This window comes from Lepus europaeus, chromosome 16, assembly GCF_033115175.1.
Source record: "Lepus europaeus isolate LE1 chromosome 16, mLepTim1.pri, whole genome shotgun sequence".
Lineage (NCBI taxonomy): Eukaryota > Metazoa > Chordata > Mammalia > Lagomorpha > Leporidae > Lepus > Lepus europaeus.
Window position 1 is genome coordinate 5,742,482 of NC_084842.1, and position 14,311 is coordinate 5,756,792.

The following is a 14,311-nucleotide window of genomic DNA, read 5'->3' on the forward strand; positions in this document are numbered from 1 at the left end:
TGGAAGTGGAGCAGGCAGTCTCTAACTGGCGCCCATATAGGGTGCTGGCACTGCAGGCAGCGGCTTTACCCACTATATCACAGTGCTGGCCCCGCCCCCTTGATTTCTTTCGTTTTTTCTACCCCCCAGAAGCCTTTTATTTAAGGAATACAAACTTAATGCATTTCATAATTACAACGTTAGGAACATGATAATTCTTCCCACCGTGTCCGCCCTCCCACCCACAATCCCACCCCTCTTCCTCCTTCCTCTCTTAGATTTCTTTCTTCTTCAAAGATAGGAGTCCATCTTTTGGTGTTAGAGAGGTAGATTTGACATGGAGTTCTCCCTTTATCTTCTCTCTCTCTCTCTCTCTCTCTCTCTCTCTGGATTTATTTATTTGAAAGACAAAGAGAGAGGGCAAGAGAGAACCTTCCATCTGCTAATTCACTCCCCAAATGCCTGTAACAGCTGGGGCTGGGCCAGGCTGAAGCCAGGAGCCAGGAGCTCCATCTGGGTCAGAAGCAGAGTGCTGGATTTGAACGGGTGCCTTAAACTCCTGTGCCACAACGCCCACCCATCCTTTATCTTAAAAAACCATTTATTTGTTTGAAAGGTAGAGTGACAGAGAGAGAGAGAGAGAGAGATCTTTCTTCTGCCGGTTCACTCCCCAAATTCCAAATAGCTGTAACACCTGGGCCTGGGGCTGGGGCTGGGGCTGGCCAAAGCCAGGAGCCGGGAACCCCATCCAGGTCTCTCACAAGGGTGGCAAGCACCGGAGCACCTGGGCCATCTTCTGCTGCCTTCCCAGGCACCTAAGCAGGGAGCTGGCTCTGAAGCAGGCCAGCCAGACTCAAACAGGTCTCCGATATGGGACGCTGGTGTCACAAGCGGCAGCTGAGCCTGCTGGGCCACAGCGCTGGCCCCTCTGTCCATCTGTTCTACCACAGTCTGAGGGCTCTTCCTCACCCCTGGGTGCAGAGAACTGCAACCCCCAAACCAACTAGCAAGGCTGCCCAGCGCCTTGAGCACGCTGGTGTTGACGGCTGGAGCGCAGTATCAACTGTTAGGCCGGGCTGGCTGCTCACTGCTCCCTTGCTTGCATCCCTAGTGGGCTTGGGTCCACATGAACCAGGGGCGTGAGCTCCCTGCAGCCCTCTTAGGGGCTCTTCTCCTGTGGATGAGTCTTGCAACTCAGTCCTGTTTGTTTTTTCCAGACAAACGCAAATAACTCTAATATAGTCCCCAGTACCCTGCACCCCAACTTTTTAAAAAAGATTTATTTATTTATTTGAAAGTCAGAGTTACTGAGACATGGAGAAGGAGGGGAGGGAGGGGGAGGGGAGAGGGAGAGAGAGAGAGAGGGGGAGGGGGGAGAGGGGGAGAGGGAGGGGGAGAGGGAGAGGGAGAGGGAGAGGGAGAGGGAGAGGGAGAGGGCTTCCATCCACTGGTTCACTCCTCAGATGACCGCAACCAGGAACCAGGAGGTTCATCTGGGGCTCCCATGTGTGTGCAGGGGAGCAAACACTTGGGCCAACGTCTGTTGCTTTTGCAGGCCATTAGAGGGGAGCTGGATCGGAAGTGGAGCAGCCGGGACTGGAACTGGCATTCTGAAATGCAAGGCCAGCATCATAAGTGGTGTCATAATTCCCTGTACCACAACGCCAGCCTCTCTATACAGATACCAGGGGCCCAAAGTAGTTTGGAGCCATTATGATGGTAGGACATTTGAAACTCAAGCTTCCAGCGTGGCAGGAAAGCAGTGAAGGATGGGCCAAGTGCTTGGGCGCCTGCACCCACGTGGGAGACACAGAAGAAACTCTGGGCTCCTAGCTTTGATCTGGCCTAGTCCTGGCTGTTACGGCCATTCGGGGAGTGAACCAGCGGATGGAAGACCTTTCTCTCTCTGTCTTTCCCTCCCTCTCTCTCTCTGTATTTCAAATAAATAAAATAAAAAGTTTTATTTTCTACACATACACAGATATGTATGGATGATTCATGCACAAGGGTTTTGTTTGTTTGTTAAGATTTATTTATGGGGCTGACATTGTGGCATAGCAGGTTAAGCCACTGCCTCTGATGCCCCCATCCCATATGGGTGCCGGTTCGAGTCCCAGCAGCTCCACTCCCAATCCAGCTCCCTGCTAATGCATCTGGGAAAGCAGCAGAAGATGGCCTGAATGCTTGGGTCCCTGCACCCACATGCGAAACCTGAAAGAAGCGCCTGGCTTATCAGAGGGAGACAGAGAGAGCTCTTCCATCCACTGGTTCACTCCCCCAGATGCTTGTAACAGCTGAGGCAGTGGTAATGGCTCAAGTAGTTGGGTCTCTGCCATCTATGTGGGAGGCCTGAGTTCCTAGCTCCTGGCTTCGGCCTGGCCCAGCCCCATCTGTTGTAGGCATATGGGTTGTGAACCAATCAATGGGCACTGTGTTTCTCTCCCCATGTTTCTCAAATAAATAAAGAACTACTTTAAAAAACAAACATGAATTTAGGGGCCAGTGTTGTGGCATAGAGGGTAAGGCCACTTGCCTGCAACACAGCATTCCATATGGGTGTCAGTTCAAGACTTGGCTGCTCCGCTTCCAATCCAGCTCCCTACTAATGCACCTGGAAAAGTGGCGGAAGATGGCTCAAGTGCTTGGGCCCCTGCATCCATGTGGGAGATTTGGAAGAAACTCCTGGCTTCAGCCTGGCCCAGCCCTGGCTATTACGGCCATTATGGGAGTGAACCAGTGAATGGAAGATCTCTCTCTTTCTCTGTGTATCTCTGACTTTCTTTCCTTCTTCCTTTCTTTTTTAAGATTTATTTTATTTATTTGAAAGGCAGAATTACAGAGAGAGGTAGAGACACAGAGAGAGGTCTTCCATCCACTGGTTCACTCCCTAGATGGCTGCAACGGCTGGGGCTAGGCTGATCTGAAGCCGGGAGCCAGGAGCTTCCGCCAGGTCTCCCATGTGGGTGCAGGGGCACAAGGACTTGTGCCATCTTCTACTGCCTTCCCAGGCCACAGCAGAGAGCTGGATTGGAAGAGGAGCAGCCGGGACTCAAACCGATACCCATATGGGATGCTGGCACCTCAGGCAGAGGATTAACCTACTGAGTCATGGTGCCAGCCCCTATATTATTATTACTGTTTTTTAAGATTTTATTTGAGAGGTAGAGTTACAGACAGTGAGAGGGAGAGACAGAGAGAAAGGTTTCCTTCCATTGGTTCACTCCCAGATGGCTGCAATGGCTGGGGCTAGGCTGATCTGCAGCCAGGAGCCAGGTGCTTCTTCCCGGTCTCCCACGCAGGTGCAGGGCCACAAGGACTTGGGCCGTCTTCTGCTGCTCTCCCAGGCCACAGCAGAGAGTTGGACTGGAAGAGGAGCAACTGGGAGTAGAACTGGCGCCCATATGGGATGCTGGTGCCGCAGGTGGAGGATTAACCTACTGCGCCACGGTGCCAGCCCCACTGGCCCCTACATTTTAAGGAGAATTTTTTTCCCTTAGAAAAGGAGATCTTCCTACCACCCCCTTCCCCAAATTGCATGCTGTATCATCCTTGAAAGGGCAAATCCAATAAAGCTGCAATGAGACCCCTTCTTGTCCTGTTGTTCTTCCAAGTGTACAGCAGTCACTGGGAAACCACACCAGGAAAGGAGCCCCCGGGGCAGGTGTCCGTGGGAGGCCCCTCCTGGCCTTCTCAGGCGAATGGAACAGGTGGGAAAGCCGCCTGGGGGAGACACCCTTGGGGCAGGAGGGGGTGTTCCAGCAGCCTGTGGCAGGACAGCTGCCCCCAGGAATGAAGACGACGGTGCAAGCTGTGAAAAGATGCTGCTTCTTCCCAATTCAAGATGAGAGGTGGGGACCACAATATAATGAGTGATGCTATTGGCTGAGTATACTATGGCAGATGTTTAAAGTATAAAGCCCAAAGTCTATGTTAACGTGACCAGGAGGGAGGAAATTTAAGACAACCATGGTGTTTAGGAGGCAGGGCCTGGTAGGGGTCCTTGGCTCACTGGGGGCGTGCCCTGGGTGGTGGTTCTCACAAGAGGTTGTTCATAAAAGCCCAGCCACTGGGATCCTCCCTCTGCACCTGCTCCGCCACGGTCATCCGCTGGCCTCACCAGACGGCTGAACTGATGGGATTGCCCAGTCTGGGACTTTGAACTCCTAAAACTGTGCAACAAGAACCCTTCTTCCTCCCAGGGCTGGTTTTGTGGCTCAGTGTGTGATGCTGGCATCCTCCAACAGAGGGCTGGTTCGAGTTCCAGCTCTTCTGCTTCTTATGCAACTCCCTGCTGGTGTGCCTGGGAAGGCAGTGGAAGCTACCAACAAGGGGATCTGGATGGAGCTGCAGGCTTCAGTCCAGCCTCAGGCCCAGCTGGTGTGGCCGTTATGATGCTAATTTCTAATCCAGGGTCTTGTCTCCCACAGAGATAAGAATACTAAGTGAACGCTAGTCACGTGTGCAAATGGGAGCAGAATTTATGAAACAGTGAGGGAATAAACACACATTCACGCACAAGTGTGGCTTGCCCCACCCTGAGAAATGCCCATCATGAGTGGGCCAGAGGGTTGCCCATGAAAGAGAGAGAGAAACGAGAATGATGCCACTAAGCCTGGTCCACAGCAAAAAGAGAGAATGGGAGTGGTATGTGAATGCGGTCTGTCTGTGCTCTCACAAGCCTTAGTCATTTTTATACAGTCACCTCCATTTCCCCCTCTTTGTGACTTTTTTTAAAAAAGATTTATTTGAGTGTGTGTGTGTGTGTGAGAGAGAGAGAGAGAGAACAAGCGAGAGAGATCTTCCATCTGCTGGTTCACTTCCTAGATGTCTGCAACCTGCAACCACCTAGGCTGGCCAGAGTTTCATCCGGGTTTCCCACATGGATGGCAGGGACCCAAACACTTGGGCCATCTTCTGCTGCTTTTCCTTGGGCATTAGCAGGGAGTTGGATTGGAAGTGGAACAGCTGGGACATGAACCAGCACCCACATGGGATGCCAGCAGTGCAGGCAGTGGCTTTACCCGTTACACTGCAATGCCAGTCCCCTTCTTTGTGACTTTTTTTTTTTTTTTTTTTTTTTGGACAGGCAGAGTGGATAGTGAGAGAGAGAGAGAAACAGAGAGAAAGGTCTTCCTTTTTGCCGTTGGTTCACGGATCAGCGCATCTCACTGATCCGAAGCCAGGAGCCAGGCGCTTCTCCTGGTCTCCCATGCGGGTGCAGGGCCCAAGGACTTGGGCCATCCTCCACTGCCCTCCCGGGCCACAGCAGAGAGCTGGCCTGGAAGAGGGGCAACCGGGACAGAATCCGGCGCCCCAATCGGGACTAGAACCCGGTGTGCTGGCGCCGCAAGGCGGAGGATTAGCCTGTTAAACCACGGAGCCAGCCTTGTGACTTAAAAAAAAAAAAGATTTATTTATTTACTTATTTAATAGGGAGAGTTATAGCGAAAGGGAAAGAGATTTTCCATCTGCTGGTTAACTCTCCAAATGACCACAACAGCCACTGCTGGATTCAGTCAAAGCCAGGAGCCAGGATCTCCATCCTGGTCTCCTGTACAAGTGGCAGGGACCCAAGTACTTGGACCATCCTCCGGTGCCTTCTAGGCATGTTAGCAGGGAGCTGGATTGGAAGAGGAGCAGCTGGGACTGGAAACTGTGCTTCAGTGTGAGATGCTGGCGTGCAAGCCGTGGTTCCACCTGCTGTGCCACAGTGCCAGCCCTCGTGACTTTTTCTTTTCCTGGTCACCCAATCAGGGAGTGAATTCTCCATGGATGACCCCTTCCCTCCATCCACCCTGGTTACTGCAGCTGTTTTCCTGTTGCCTTCTAGCGTGGAATCTCTCTGCAGGCAGCGGTCGCCTCCCATACCTCAGCATCGCCCAGCACACAGCCTGGTGCCCAGCACATGGCCGCGTCTAGTAAGCACCAAGTGGCAAAGGAGCAATCGGCTCCACAGGCAGACATTCTTTCTCAGCCGCCCCCTTCCAAAAACAGGCCTTGCCTGCGGAGCTTCCCTGGGATGGATGACATCAGGACTCAGAGAGCAGGCTGGTGGGTGACTGGTTCCCTCCCAGTGAGCAGGGGTCGAGCCGAGTTTAATTTAGGCTGCTGGGCCTCTGAGCCTTTAAAAGGTCTTTCCCACGGCAGCCTCAGGACCTAGCCTACGCCACTAGCACCACTACGGAGACGTGAGTGGTGAGAGATGCAGCCGAGTGTGCCGGCCCCTGACCGGTTCTGCTTCTGAACGGCGGTGGGGGGAAGGGGTTGTGTGTCTGCAGCTTTTATTTATTTATTTGCAGTCATGCATTCGGCATTTCGTTCCCAGCTCCACAGATGGGGCAAGCCCAGGCGGGGTGCATGGGCTTAGGCTGGGTGCACGTGACTGTGCCTATGCACCTACGTCTGAGGGTGTCGGGGTCTGTAGGGGTCTGTAGCGGGCACGCGCACTCACGGGCAAGAATGCGTGCGTCCCGTGTGTGCCAGTCTGTCTCTGAGAGCTCTCATCTGTGCTTCTGGTGTGCACATCCGTGTGCCTCGGCTGTGAGTGCGCACGGCCACCCCAAGTCTGCATGGGGCCCCAGGGACAGGGGCCATTTCTCCGCCCCAGGCCCTGCAGTGTTGGCACCACATGAAACATATCCCCGTGGGTTTTTTTTTTTTTTTGACAGGCAGAGTGGACAGTGAGAGAGAGAGAGACAGAGAGAAAGGTCTTCCTTTTTGCCATTGGTTCACCCTCCAATGGCCGCTGCGGCCGGTGCATCGTGCTGATCCGAAGCCAGGAGCCAGGTGCTTCCTCCTGGTCTCCCATGCGGGTGCAGGGGCCAAGCACTTGGGCCATCCTCCACTGCCTTCCCGAGCCACAGCAGAGAGCTGGACTGGAAATGGAGCAACCGGGACAGAATCTGGCACCCCGACCGGGACTAGAACCCGGTGTGCCGGTGCCGCAGGTGGAGGATTAGCCTATTGAGCCGCAGCGCCGGCCACATATCCCCGTTTTTTCATTGGTTCTGCCTTCTCCTTCCTCAGCTGGGGTGTGGGCAAGGAGGGTGAAAGCATGGAGGGGCCCACAAGGTCCCTAGCTAAGACTCCCTCACAGGGCCCTGCAGTCCTGATACGGCCCCCCCAGGGGAACCTCAGTAGCCTGCAGTGTCCTGTGGCGTATTGTTAATGGGGGCCAGAGAGCCAAAAGGGAAGACTCTTTTTGGAAGGACAAGGTCATCTGCCACCGTCTGCAGCTCCTAGGAGAGTGCGGATGTTCCCAGCTCTGCCTACATCCTTTCCCTGGGGGTCTCCTCCCTGCCCACCCTCCCAGATGAACTGTGCCCCATGAACAAAGCCCGCTTTCCTGCCAGGGCTGCCAGCTCCGTCCCACCCTTCCCTCATCCATTCTTCTGCCTCCTTCACTCCCAGATCAACCCTTTCCTCTCCTGCAGGTGATGGGAGGCCACTCAGGCTCCAGGGAGCAGAGGTCACGGCTACCAATTTGCTTTTTCGATGGTAACCTTCCCTGTACCTCTACCTCCCTACCCGACCCCTCTGCAGACCACGCTGCACTCGGTCCAGGCCAGAGGAGAAAACTGGCTTTTCTTCCCAGCTTGGGGAGGACAGGGAGTTACGTTGCCATGGTGTTTCCAGGAGTGGGAAAAGGCTTGTCTGCTCCAGGTTGGGGGGGGGGCTGGGTCAAAGGTTAGTAGGTTCTCCCCAAAGACATCACCTTGGTGTTCGCAAGAGATGCCCTCACCCGCTTGCTTTCCCTTCTCCACCATGGGACAAAGCCCAGGCTGCTGGGAGTCCTTTGGAAGAGCTAAGTAAGAAACCCACTCCCTCCATGCAGCTCGGGGACCCCTGCACCAGGCTGAAGGTCTCCCCCTCCCCTCCGGTCCCCACCTCGCCCCGCCTCATCCCATTTCCTATTTATCTCCAGAGGGAAAGAGAGTCCCATCTTGCCCAGAAAGCAGCCACTTCTTCTTGAGATTAAATCACAAATGGCGTCTTCCTGCAACGTGACCACGCCCAGGCCCGGCTCCTTGGCTGGGCTTGGAGCCTCTACCAGGGTTTCCTGGCCCCGCTGCCCTCCTCGTCCCAGCCAGGAGAGCTCCTCATTCCTTTCTAATTGCAGGGGTCTGGTCCCACTGAGCATCCGAGCATCCCGGGTGCCCTGCTGGAGGAGGCATCTTCCGCCTGTTGCTGCCTTTCCCTCTAAGCACCACAGCTCCCCAGGATCCAGCTCTCTGCTCTGGCCTGGGAAAGCAGTAGAAGATGGCCCAAGTCTTTGGGCTCCTGCACCTGCGTGGAAAGACCTGCGTACTTTCTGTGCCCCGCTACACCACAGCACCAGCCCCACCCCCCTGGACTAATTGTAACAAAAGGAGAAGCAGAAAACCAGCTGTTCAGAGGCCACACTGTGTGCTATGGAGAAGCGAGAGTAAAGTGTTTTTATTTTCTTCCCAGCACCTTAAAGCAAGAGGGATAGACATTGGGCGGCAGCTATTAATACCTGTGGCACCGTGGTCCTGGGCCAGGTGCAAAGCTGTAGAAAGTTGAACTCCCCTGGCTTCTACCTACTGTGTCACAAAAACACACACCCAGATGCACACATGCGCGCAGTTAGATGTGCAGAGGACCACAAGCTGCTTCCCAGTCGTGAGCAGGTCTGTCCTCTTCGGGCTCTAAATCACAGCCTACTCTTTTCCCGGAAACATCGCCAGGAGCAGGAACTGGGTAGACGGGTAGACAGGCTCATGTTCACTGCCTGCCATCAAGGGCACAGAACAAAGGTCACATGGGGGCAGAAGACCGGGGTAACGTTCTCTCTGGGCAACGCACATGTCTGTTCCGAGTTGGATGACCTCTGCAGACCAGGCAGTATCAACTCCCCTTGGGCCAGTCATTAGGACGATGACCCAGAGCAGCAGGGCCACCAAACAGGATGGCGCGAGTGTAGATGGGCGCATTGGCTGGGGAGGGGACGCTGACAATTTTATGCTCCAGGTTTTTAAATGCATATGCCTCATGACATAGAAACGCTACACGTAGGAACCTCTCCTACAAAGGCACCTGTGAAAAGACATGGCTACAATGTCACCTACTAGTGAAAATAGGAGGTCAGTAGATGTCTCAGCCAACTGGCTTCATAGATAATGGTGTATCTGTAGAATGGACCACTAAATATCAGAAGCTTTGAGGTATTGATCTGGAAAGATCACTGGCAGTTAAGCTAAACTAGTAAGATGTAAAACAGGGGTGCATTTTACTCCCATTTGTATGGAAAAGAAAGGACAAAAGAATGTATGTTTGTGACCTGTTAGGGAGATGAGAGCTGGGAGAAAGGCCACTTTCTATTATGCATATCTTGCATATTTTGATGATTGAATAATGTGACTGTACTATCTATTCCAAAAATTAAATTTAAAAAACACAGAATCAAGGAGCCAATGCTGTGGTACAGCAGGTTAAGCTGCTGACTGCAACACCGGCATCCCATATGGATGCTGAGTGAGCCCGGGCTGCTCCACTCTCCATCCAGCTCACTGCTAATGTGTCTGGGAAAGCAGCGAATGATGGCCTGAGTGCTTGTGTCCCTACTCCCTCGTGGGAGCCCCAGATGGAGTTCCAGGCTCCTGGCTTTGGCCTTGCCCAGTCTTGACCTTTGTGGCCATTTGCGAAGTGAACCGGCAGATGGAAGATTTATTCTCTCTCTTTGTCTCTCCCTCCTTGTCTGTAACTCTGCCTTTCAAACAAATAAATATTAAAAAAAAAAGCCATGCATGCAGAAAATCATGCAAAAAAGAGAATAATCCCACAGCCCAGAGTGGCCCTACCAGCTTCTTGGGCAGAAGAGCCCAGGGGGAAGCATGAAGGGAGAATTGGGCTGGAGCAGGGGTGGGAAGCCAAGTGCTCCATGGAGCTCTGCTTGCTCATAAAAGCTATGAGGTCTTGGGGCCAGCACCGTGGCTCACTTGGTTAACCCTCCACATGTGGCTCTAGCATCCCCTATGGGCGCTGGTTCTAGTCCCGGTTGCTCCTCTTCCACTCCAGCTCTCTGCTGTGGCCCGGGAAGGCAGTGGAGGATGGCCCAAGTGCTTGGGCCCTGCACCCGCATGGGAGACCAGGAGGAAGCACCTGGCTCCTGGCTTTGGATCGGCGCAGCGCCGGCCATAGCGGCCATTTGGGGGGTGAACCAACGGTGGGAAAACCTGTCTCTTTCTCTCTCACTGTCTATAACTCTACCTGTCAAATTAATTAATTAATTAATTAATTATTTAAAAAAAGCTATGGGGTCTGAAATTTCTCTCCTCACCGGGTTGTTCGGTTATTAGTCTCATCCTGTCCCAAACCCAGGTGTGCTTGGGCAGTTTGAGAAACTTCATCTCATTTTGGAAGATGTAAAAGTTTTCATATACTTCCTCCCAACGACAAGGTCACCTTGGACAGCAGGGACACCCTTTGAAGTTGCGACTTCCTGGAACCCCTGCTCCTTCCTCCATCATGCGTATTTCTCCACGGTCCTGGAGGAAGATGGCGAATGGTGTGGATTTGCTCTAGAGCTTGCTTTTTGAGAACCTCACGAGGCCCCTTTGAGATAACTGGCAAGGCTAGGGGGGTGTTGTGAAATCCAACTTAGAGTGACCGCCTGGGGGATCGGCAAGAAGTCACAGCCAGGCCCTGAGCCAAGTGAGGCCCGAGTGACGGCATGAGTGGGGCTGGGGGAGGGGGCGGGAGTGACTCCCTGCTCACCGCCCCCACCACGGGCATCTGTGCAGATCCACGCACCTGCGTGGGCGCGGCGGGCAGCCTCTGCTCATGGGTGAGCTGCCGGGTCCCCGGGAGATGAGGCTGGGTCTTGTTCCTCAGGGTTAATTTTAGGTTCTTACGCCCCTCCTCCAACCTTTCTAGCTCCCAACCCCTGGCTCAGCCTCCCAGAGGGATTGCTTAGCCCTGCGACCATACAATGTTCTTTTGAAAGACGGGGCTGGGGCATGGCCCTGGAAGATTTTCCCATGATCATTCTCCTCCGCAGCCCATTGTTTCAGGGGAGGAAGCAGACAGCTCAGGGACCAGGCCCTGATAGGCCTGAACCAGGCAGGGGCTCGTGGTGCAGCCTCGCCGCCCCACACCCACATCGAGAGGAAGAAGTTTAGACATGGGGAGACCTCGGGCTGCCAGAGCTTAGCCTCAGAAGTCTGATGAGACAAGGGATAGGGGAAGGCGGCTCAGGGTGTCTCCAGATGCGGGAGCCCTCTGACGGGGCTCGGTAACACTTCCCAGGTGTCCCCTGTCATTCCACACACCCAAGATGCCGCTCCTCAGTTCAATATCTTCCTGCTTTTTTAAAAAAAAGATTTATGGGGCCGGTGCTGTGGTGAAGCGGGTAAACCTGCCGCCTGCAGTGCTGGCATCCCATATGGGTGCCGGTTCGAGTCCTGGCTGCTCCATTTTGATCCAGCTCTCTGCTATGGCCTGGGAAAGCAGTAGAAGATGGCCCAAGTCCTTGGGCCCCTGCACCCGCATGGGAGACTGGAAGAAGCTCTTGGCTCCTGGCTTCTGATTAGCGTAGCTCCGGCCATTGCGGCCAACTAGGGAGTGAACCAGCGGATGGAAGACCTCTCTCTCTCTCTCCCTCTCTCTCTTTCTCTCTCTCTCCACTCCTCTCTCTGTGTAACTCTGACTTTCAATTAAATAAATAAGTCTTTTTAAAAAATAACCACATGAACTTCATTTATTCCAAAAAATTGTTACTGTCTTAAAAAAAAAGATTGATATTATTTATGTATTTATTTGCAAGAAAGCCTGACAGAGAGAGAGAGTGTGTATGCACTTCCATCCACGGCTTCACTCCCCAATGCCCACAACAGCCAGGGCTGGGCCAGGCCAAAGCAGGAGCTGCGAACTCCATCCAGGTGTCCCACATGGGCGGTAGGGGCCCAAGCACTCGAACCATCCTCCACCTCTTTCCTGGGCACATTAGCAGGGAGCTGGATTGGAAGTGGAGCAGCCGGGGCTTGAATCAGAGCTCCAATATGAGATGCCAGTGTCACAAGGCAGCTTAACCTGTACGCCACGACACAGTCCCAGTGCCTTCTGGTTTTTGAGTGTTCATGAATAAAATCTTCCAGGAAGCAGAGTGAACCTTATATTAGAATATGGGGTGCCATGAAACATCACTGTGTGCTTATTAGCAAATTCCCAATATTAATAAGCCTGCGTGTGTTCTTGCCCAATATTCAGAGAAGAATTCTGAATACTGGCATAGATGAATGAGGCAGCTTTTATTCAGTGGGAGAAATGCATAGGAGAGTGAGGGCCCTATCTAAAAGATAAATCTGGTGCTCGCTTCGGCAGCACCTATACTAAAATTGGAACGATACAGAGAAGATTAGCATGGCCCCTGCACAAGGATGATACGCAAAATCGTGAAGCGTTCCATAAAAAAATAAATAAATAAAATAAAAGATAAATCTGGATTCATACTGTTACTGGTGAATGGCAGGGTTCTTGTCTTCCCGCAAGAAAGAATTCAGGCGTGAGACAGAGTAGTGGAAAGTAAAGTAACAAAGTTTATTAGGGCAGGGACATCCGCAAGAACAGATGGGCACCTCTCCAGACAGGACCTGAGAGAGTGCCCAGTCACTTGGACTGGGGGTGGCGGGGAGAGCGAGGTTACATGTTGAGTGGAGAGATTACACCTGGGCAGGCCAGGCGGGCGGCTCAGCAGAGAGGCAGAGGGCTGAGTGCGCAGTCCAGTTGAGGCCGGGGGTTTTTAAGGAGATGGGTCTCTGTCTTCACACATCTCCTCCTGAAACAAAGGATTTTATGGATGTAAATATTAAGAAGCTCCTATCTGAGTTTTCCCCTGAAGGTATCAGACAGGAGGAAGCCCAGCTGGCGCCACCCTGGGTTTAGAGGAAGGGTGAGCAAGACCCCCTGGAGAATTAGGAACTGGAGAAGGGTATTTGAAATGCAGATACTGGGCTGCATCTGGGAGATTGTGGAAGATTGTCAGGCAGAAGGGGTGGGGACCCCCACCTGGCAGGTTATTGGGTAGAAGGGGCAGGGCAGACTGCCCCTGAAACGTTATTGGGATGACTTTGAGATGCAGATGCATATGCTGGACATAGACGTCTTCTCTTTAGGTCTGTTACACACACATAAGCTCATATCTGACTTCCTACCTAACAATACCAAGTACCAGGAACCAGCCACATGGAGGAGCATCTAGGCCAGGAAGCATGGAGCAGCACAGGCCGCAATGGCAAAAGGCCAAAAAGAAGGGAAAAGGGCTGGGCACACTGTGTCCCGGGTTTTTAATCCACTTCCAAAGGGGAGTGGTTAATTACCCTGATTGGCTGGTGGGCACACAGGCGTGGTCAGGTAGGGGCATGAGGTCACACACGGGCATGGTGAAGGCGTGGTCTTCCAGCTCACAAACCTAATCAATTTTATCCTGTATGCCTGCCTACATCAAACCTTCTACAGTCGGGGGTGGGGGATGGTGGGGAAGATCTGTGGATAGTTGGGGGTGATGGGAGTGATGATGGGCAAGCCTTGATCTCAAACCCATTTACTAATTTAAAAATTAGTTATTTATTTAACTTCTTTGAAAGGCAGAGAGAAAGAAAGAGAGAGAGAGAGAGAGAGTGCTCCCATTTGCTGATGCACTTCCCAAATGGCACAGCCTGGACCAGGCTGAAGCCAGGAGCCTGGTGCCCCCCCCCCCCCCCCACCATGTAGAAGGCAGGTAGTGGAGCAAGGGCAAAAAGCCCCAGAGCGGTGTTGACCTCTCACCTACATGACAGAAGCAGCCGCCATTTCTCTGCCTTGCTGATACAGCCCCACCCTGCCCCGACCAGCCCCGTGCTGCGTGGACCGCTGGACACAGCACTATCTGAAGAGTCCAGCCATCGGCCTGAGCTCTCCCCACTCCTCCCAAGCCCTCTCCCCAAGCTCAGCAGCTCCGCCGGAGCCCAGCCTCAGCCTCAGCCCGAACCCCTCCCAGCTCACACTGTGATCTCGCAGGACCTTTATTTAGAAGGAGCCCAAGCTCTCCCTCCGTCTCCGCAGCCCAGCTTTAGCTCAGACCCCCAAGCCCCTTCCCTAGAAAGTGCTAGTCTGTAAGGGAAGGGCTCTCTCTCTCTCTCCCCACCATGTCTATAAGGGAGGGCTCTCTCTCTCTCTCTCTCTCTCTCTCTCTCTCTCTGCCTTGCGCTCACCTGGGAGTGAGCCCCTCCCAGGCTGTATTCTTCTGAATACACCTGGCCTGGCTCTGGCTTCAAACCCTGTCTCTTCTTTCCCGACAGCAGGGACTCGCCTACTTGGTGCTAACACCTGCCGC

At 53.3% G+C, this 14,311-nt stretch overlaps 1 non-coding gene across 1 annotated transcript; it reads left to right on the forward strand.

Moving 5' to 3' along the window:
• Window positions 1-12,305: 12,305 nt before the first annotated feature.
• On the forward strand, window positions 12,306-12,412 carry LOC133775545 (U6 spliceosomal RNA). Its single transcript, XR_009868273.1, has one exon. It is a non-coding gene; the product is annotated as a U6 spliceosomal RNA (small nuclear RNA).
• The last annotated feature ends 1,899 nt before the right edge of the window (window positions 12,413-14,311 follow it).